Source organism: Salmo salar, chromosome 02, assembly GCF_965601325.2.
Source record: "Salmo salar chromosome 02, fSalSal1, whole genome shotgun sequence".
NCBI classification, from domain to species: Eukaryota; Metazoa; Chordata; class Actinopteri; order Salmoniformes; family Salmonidae; genus Salmo; species Salmo salar.
The window spans coordinates 80,631,588-80,639,007 of record NC_138292.1 but is presented as its reverse complement, the minus strand read 5'-3'; the positions used below and the strand labels follow the sequence as shown (position 1 = coordinate 80,639,007).

General features: G+C 43.0%; 1 non-coding gene across 1 annotated transcript; it reads right to left on the bottom strand.

Annotated features, from left to right (window-relative positions):
* Positions 1-677: 677 nt before the first annotated feature.
* On the bottom strand, positions 678-6,726 carry LOC106593561 (uncharacterized). The gene is made up of 3 exons (XR_014382155.1): positions 6,605-6,726; positions 5,201-6,064; positions 678-4,546 (listed from the first exon to the last, which is right to left on the bottom strand). It is a non-coding gene; the product is annotated as an uncharacterized LOC106593561 (transcript).
* Positions 6,727-7,420: the final 694 nt, after the last annotated feature.

Genomic DNA, 7,420 nt, shown 5'->3' with positions numbered 1-7,420 from the left:
TATATCCATGGCAACGTTACATCTCAGCCGTCGGTGTAGGATCTATTTAGTACTGTTCTATATCCATGGCAACGTTACATCTCAGCCGTCGGTGTAGGATCTATTTAGTACTGTTCTATATCCATGGCAACGTTACATCTCAGCCGTCGGTGTAGGATCTATTTAGTACTGTTCTATATCCATGGCAACGTTACATCTCAGCCGTTGGTGTAGGTGTTTTCTTCGGTTTTTGTGCATTTCTTTTCAACACAAACATGTATAGACAGATCCACATCTTAACAAATATAATCAAACCTTAAGGTATCATGTGTTTTTATTAGAAATGAGCTCCGATCAGTTTATCCTTCAATTTCTAAAAGTGGAAGATTTTTCTAAATGTCTGTCAGTTTGCCTGTGAAGTGCCAACCCTGGTCATTGATATGATGGCGCAGACCAGATCACAATTTAAATGTTTCTTACGTCCCTGCCAATGAAGGCACCCAACTGCCCGGCACTGAAGGCTAGAAAGCCAGTAGCAATTATATCTGGATAATGTTAGTCAAAATTACATGTATGTAATTATCTAACTGCACCTCCAATTAATTCCACTTCATGTCCATATTGATAATCTCTAAATCTGCTGTAAAACTCTCCACTGACCAGACAGTCAAAACTGAAGACAAGAACTACAACAGAACTCAGTTCAAACACGTTTACTGTCACGGTTTCCAAGTTTTTCCATAGACTCAAACAGCCTTTGAAACACACATTCTTCAATATCATCTGCCAAAGTATATTCTTAGGCCTAGATTCAATGAGATTAACCGGCATAGCGGACGTTTTGGTGGCGTCTGAGGGGGAACTGCTGGAGCTGTCGACTATACATAGAAAGAATACACTCAGATTTAAAAATCATTCAACTGGCTGTAGATTACATCACATTCCAGTGTTCCAACTTCTAAACAATTGGATTTCTGTTAATGCGACTGTGGAGCCGATTGCAATGTCCGCTTTGGGTATAAAGCCAGGAGGATGGATTTGACAGCTCTAACGCAGTTCTACCTCCCACATCACTGAAACGGATCTGATCGAATAGAGCCCTAAAAATGTAAAACAAAAAATGACTTGCTATACACAACTGTGAAACGTCAATATACTATAAGTTCATTGAGTCTCTTAGGTAGAGGGGCACTTGTTTTTAATTGTCTTGTTTCTTGGTAACTAAAGAGTTGTGGAAATGTTATCTTGAAGGACAAACAGTCAATCAATGAATGGATCCATTTTAAATCCAATGGCTGTAAACGGTAGCTGTGTAAAATGCTATGGGCAGCTTTCTGTTGCCATGTCTATGAATTTGAGGTTGTTTTCTCATCCTTTAGCTTGTTTACACCAAAGATGGAGTGTTGATCTCGTCGTCTTGGTGTTTCCAGACTCCCGACCAAATGATCTCCTCACGCTCTTGGTGCAATTACTTTTTTCTTCAATAATATATATTATGTTATATAATTGGGCAAAGTCTCAATACAACATGCAACGAAACAAAATGTCTCCTAATTAAAGCAGAATTGTCAGACTGAAGGTTAACATACTGTGAAGAGGAAAAAGCCTGGAGAACTGCTGGCCAAAACAATAAGACAACACAATCATATCTGCCCTGTTTTAATGAGGTCCTGGTCTCATCTGACTGGGGGTCAATACTGAAGTCCTGTCTGAGTCTTTATAATGAGGTCTGAGTCTTGGTCTGTCCTGTCTTTGTGAGTTTTGGTCTGAGTCTTTATAAAGAGGTCCAGTCTTGTCTGAGTCTTTATAAAGAGGTCTGAGTCTTGGTTTGAGCCTTGGTCTGTCCTGTCTTTGTGAGTTTTGGTCTGAGTCTTTATAAAGAGGTCCAGTCTTGGTCTTGGTCAGAGTCTGAGTCAGTATTAGAGTGTTGCGGGTCTTGACTCCATCGCTGCAGTATACCGGACCAATAGGGGGCGCTGTCTCTCCGGTGTGTCTTCTGGTGATTCGTAAGAGCTCTTTTCTCTGAAAAACACTTGCCACAGTCAGGGCATTGGTACGGCTTTGCTCGAGGGCTCCGGTCTTGACTCAATCTCTGTTTTTTACCAGGCAAAGAGAAAGCAGAGTTGTGTGCCCCTGACCCGTGTGTGTTGCTGTGTGTCTCTGTCCCGTGTGTGTCACGCAGGTGTTTTTTCATGGCTTTCTTTTCAGTGAAACGCTTCCCGCAGTCGGGGCACTGGTACGGTTTCTCTCCGGTGTGCGTTAGTATGTGTGTTTTCAGCGTATTTGACTGAGAGAAACTCTTGTCGCAGTAAGTGCAGTGGTACGGTTTCTCACCTGAGTGTATTAGGCGGTGCCGTATTAAAGATGCACCATGCGAGAACTTCATATCGCAGACGGAGCATTGGAAAGGTTTATCTCCCGTATGCACCGTCTGGTGGCGTTTCATGTAAGACTTCTCAGTGAAGCGTTTGTCGCAATGGGAGCATTGGTAAGGCTTCTCTCCTGTGTGCTTTCTCTCATGGATTACCAATCTATGCTTTGAATTGAATTCCTGGCCGCAAGTAAGGCAGAGGAACGGATTCTTCTCTCTTACTTGCTCGTTTGTTTTCTGATGCTTGGTTCTCTGATGATTTGACAAGGCCTGAAGCACCCTGAAGGTCTTCCCGCAGTCGGGGCAGAGGTGCTGTTTCTCCTCGTGGGTCACCACATGTTTCTTCAGCGCTCCAGATTCCATGAAACCTTTTCCACAGACAGAACAGACGTGTGGCTTCGCTACTTGCTCTCCGTGCTGCGTTTTCTGATGTCTTCTCAAAGCTGAGTGGAAGCCAAAGCTCTTGCCGCAGTCGGCGCAGAGGTGAGGTTTCTCTCCAGTGTGGGTCCGCAGGTGAGTCTCTAACCCTGCCTTAGAAGCCAGCCTCTTCCCACAGTGAGGGCATGGCTCAGAGACCTGTGTTTTACCTACCTTCTCTCCTTTATGTCTTCTAACATGTGTTCTAAGATTTGAAGAGTCGTTAAATTGCTTCCCGCAAAGGGGGCAAATGAAGGGTTTCTCCCCAGTGTGCATACGAAGGTGCCTTTGATAACTACTTGAGTGAGAGAAGCGTTTGTGGCATTGGGAGCAGCGAAATGGTTTCTCTCCGGTATGCGTCCTCTGGTGGCTTGTCAGCCGTTCCTTTGTTGGGAAATGGCGCTTGCATTCAGGGCATTGGAATTGGTCTCTGTTTAAACGATGCAATTTGGAATGATTTGTTAAGGTAAATAAGGATGCAAAAGTCTTTCCACAATCAGAGCAGAGGTGAGGTTTCTCTTCCGAATGGATGGCTTGATGTTTTTTTAAGTATCCAGAATCTCTAAAGCCTTTCCCACAGACAGAGCACATGTGGGGCTTTGCACTACCTGCTGCGTGAAGTGCCTGATGTCTTTTCAGAGACGACTGAAAAGAGAAACTCTTCCCACAGTCAGCACAGAGATGAGGTTTCTCTCCAGTGTGTGTTCTTTGATGGGACCTCATGGCTCCTGGTTGATTAAAGACTTTACCACACACTGAACATTCGTGCCGTTTCACTCCTCCGTGCTCTGAATGACTAAGTTTCTGATGTTTGGTCAAGGAGGGACGGAAAGCAAAGCTCTTTCCACAGTCAGGGCAGACGTGAGATTTCTCTACAGTGTGGGTCTTCAGGTGAATCTTTAGTCTTGTCTTGGTTGACAACTTCTTCCCACAGTGAGAACATGGATGAAGGACTGGCTTCTTTACTGTCTCCTCCTGTTCTGAAGAACCAACATTGTTCTCAGAAGGTTTCTCTTTGGAATGTTCTCCGGAGTGAGTTCTTTTTATGTGTTTCTTCAAGTTTCCTGGATCATTAAAAGGCTTGCCACAACGAGGGCAAATGTATGGTTTCTCCCCAGTATGAGTTCTCAGATGCCTCTTAAGGCTAGACAATTCATTGAATCCCTTCCCGCAGTCAGAGCACTGGTGAGGTTTCTCTCCTGTGTGGGTTACCAGGTGCTCCTCCAAAGCCTTCTTTGTGGGAAACTTCTCCCCACAGTGAGGACACGGTTCACGGTAGAGCCTCTCCACACCCAACTTCTCTCCTGGGTGAGCTCTCCTGATGTGTTTCTTCAAGTTTCCTGGATCATTGAAACCTTTCTTACAACGAGGGCAAACATATGGTTTCTCTCCAGTGTGAGTTAGCAGATGTCTCCTAAGACTGGAATGTGTACTGAATGTCTTTCCGCATTCAGAGCATGTGGTTTCAGAAACATGACATGTCTCTCCAGTATGGGTTTTCAGATGCCTGGTAAGGCTGGAAAATGTACTGAATACTTTTCCACAGTCAGCGCATATATTTTTCTGTTTCTCTCCAGTGTGAGTTAGCAGATGTCGCTCCAGAATGTCTTTTGTGGCAAGACTCTTCCCACACTGAGCACAGGAGTGGGTTTTCTTGCAGGTTTTCTGCCCCAGTGGTTTCCTGCAGTCCATCAACTGCACAGACACCCTCTTCAGACCCCAAATTAAGGCGCTACCGGGAGAGGCACGACAAAGGGTCTTCGGTGGGCGACGCTTGTCCTAGAAATCACAAAAAAAGAGACTTAATTAATCAGGATGGGAAACCCTCTCCTACCTGACAAAGAACTTTGAAGTCTTTCAACTCCTCTCATCCTCGATTACTCAACCTCCTCCTTCTCAATAAAGGAGAAAGTCTAAGAGGAAGATCATCCGATATTCTCCCAAAGCCTTGTATAAGTTGTTGAGGAATCAATGAAAGCATTGAGAAACAAACTAAATACTCACTTTCTGACTGGGAAAATAAATACTCACTTTTTGACTGGGAATTAAATACTCACTTTTTGTCTGGGAATTAAATACTCACTTTTTGTCTGGGAATTAAATACTCACTTTTTGTCTGGGAATTAAATACTCACTTTTTGACTGGGAATTAAATACTCACTTTTTGACTGGGAATTAAATATTCACTTTTCGACTTGAAAATAAATACTCACTTTTTGACAGGGAAATAAATGCTCACTTTCTGACAGGGAAATAAATACTCACTTTCTGACAGGGAAATAAATACTCACTTTCTGACTGGGAAAATAAATACTCACTTTTTGACTGGGAATTAAATACTCACTTTTTGACCGGAAAAATAAATACTAACTTTTTGCCCGGGAAAATAAATACTCGCCGGGACTCCTTTCGACTGGGAAAATAAATATTCACCTTCTGCTCTGGTGTGTGCTTCTTTGGAGATAACTCCACCTCCAGCCCATCGCTAACCATCCAATCCCTGACCTCCCTGTCCAATTCTTCATCGCAGTCTGCAGTATCACAATCATCGGACTGGCTGGGACTCATGGACTCCGCCTCTAGCCCATTGCTAGGCAACCAATCCGTGTCCCCTGCGTCACAGTCTGCAGCGTCATCATCATCAGATTGGCTGGGACTCATGGGTTCCACCTCCAACCTGTTGCTAGGTAATCCAGACCCTCCCTCTCCATTCCATTCTTCATCGCAGTCTACAGGATCATCTTCATCGGCTTTGCTGGGGCTCACGGGTGCACCACTGGAATCCTCCTGTATCCTCCTGATCTCCTCCTTCAGTTGGACTAACCAAGATATTCCCTGCTCCTCTGATTTCATTGAATCCGTATTGTCCCACATTTCCTCCATGATTTTACGCCGCAACGACCGGTGATCCATTGCTTTAACTTCAGGTCCATCATGTCCATGATGTTCACAAAGGGAGCGTAAATTGTCCTCAGTCAAATTCCATAAACTCTTTTCGATTTCATCCATCAACGTTCCCTTCTTTTGACTCATATTGTCTGTTGATTTAGAATGATTCTTGGTAAAAACAGCAATAATAACACCTAGTTATTGAATGGAGCTGTCACAAGTTTGAGGTATCTCTCCTCCCACTGGGCACAGGCGTCAATTCAAGGTCTATTCCATGTTGGTTCAAAGTAATTGAATTAAAATGATGTGAAAACAACGCCAATTCAATCAGTGTGTGCCAAGTGGGCTGCGTTTATTCACAAGTCTTCTAGAACTGGAGTCTCATAACACCAGATCTTGTATGGTCACCTGTGTACATAGGAGGATATGGAGTGAAACAAAAACTGTTTGTACCATTCAATATCTACATGTATAGTCCGATTCTATTTTTGTCAAGTGTGTCAAATTTCTCCACTTGTCAAACCTTTTGTATAATGAATGTGTATTTTTAGTTAATAGAACAATATCAGTGACACATTTATTTACCGATTTAATAACATTTCAACGTTCCCATGAGGGATTTTATTTTGAAGGATCCAACCCGGAAGCATAATTCCGCTAGCTAACAAGCTAAGAAAAGAGGAACAGAAAGTACAACAGTAACTATTGATTATACACATCTACAATCGATATGCATGTAGCTACCAGTCAGCAGAAACAATAATTGTATTATTATATCGACTCAATTTGAGCACAGCTTCAAATTGGTTAGCAGGAGCAATTAGCTAGCTAGCTACCAAGCTGCAGAGCAGGTAGCTAGCCTAGCTAACGGTTATGCAAACCTATCAACTAATTACAACGTTTAGACGACCTTTATGACTGCTGGTAGATACCTGATACTTAACTTACCAGTTCGATTTAAGAAAAAATATTTCCCTGTATTTAGCAGTGTACTATTAGCTAGCTAGCTTTTCAAACGCGACCTGTTCACGTTCGAGGAGAAAAGAAACAAAGGGGCGGGGCCAACAGAAAGTACGGAAGCTGAGAAAGGACATGAGAGGAGAGCAGTGGTTCTCAACCAGGGGTACTAGGACCCCTGGGGGTACTCGGCCCATCCACAGGGGGTACTTGAGAAGATTCATGAGACCATAGGCTTTCTGTTAAAATGCAGAACAAAATTCAGTTGGTGGTACAGTAACCGAAAAAGGTTGGGAACCACTGGCATAATGAGTGAGAGCCTTCCCTGTAGCTCAGTTGGTAGAGCATGGTGTTTGCAACGCCAGGGTTGTGGGTTCGATTCCCACGGGGGGCCAGCACAGAAAAAAAAATGTATGAAATGTATGCATTCACTACTGTAAGTCGCTCTGGATAAGAGCGTCTACTAAATGACTAAAATGTAAAAATGTAAATGTAAGGTTAGAGATGAGAACTAATGAAGATATCCTCATTGAGGACGTGGATACACTTTATATTGCATCATAGCTGAATAAAAAAGTAACATTACTCAATATATGCACAAATTAATTAACGTGTTTTTATTAACCCCTTGCCTACGTAATGACACAGCACAGTGACAGAGAGGAGTGTTCATTGAGTTTCCTGATGATTTTCACTAGTTTGTTTACAATGGTTATGATTGAGGAGTTTGCCAAAACCGGCAGATGAATGCAAACTTTAACGGTTCAATCTGCGATTGGTCCATCCATTTTTGGACTAATTAATTCT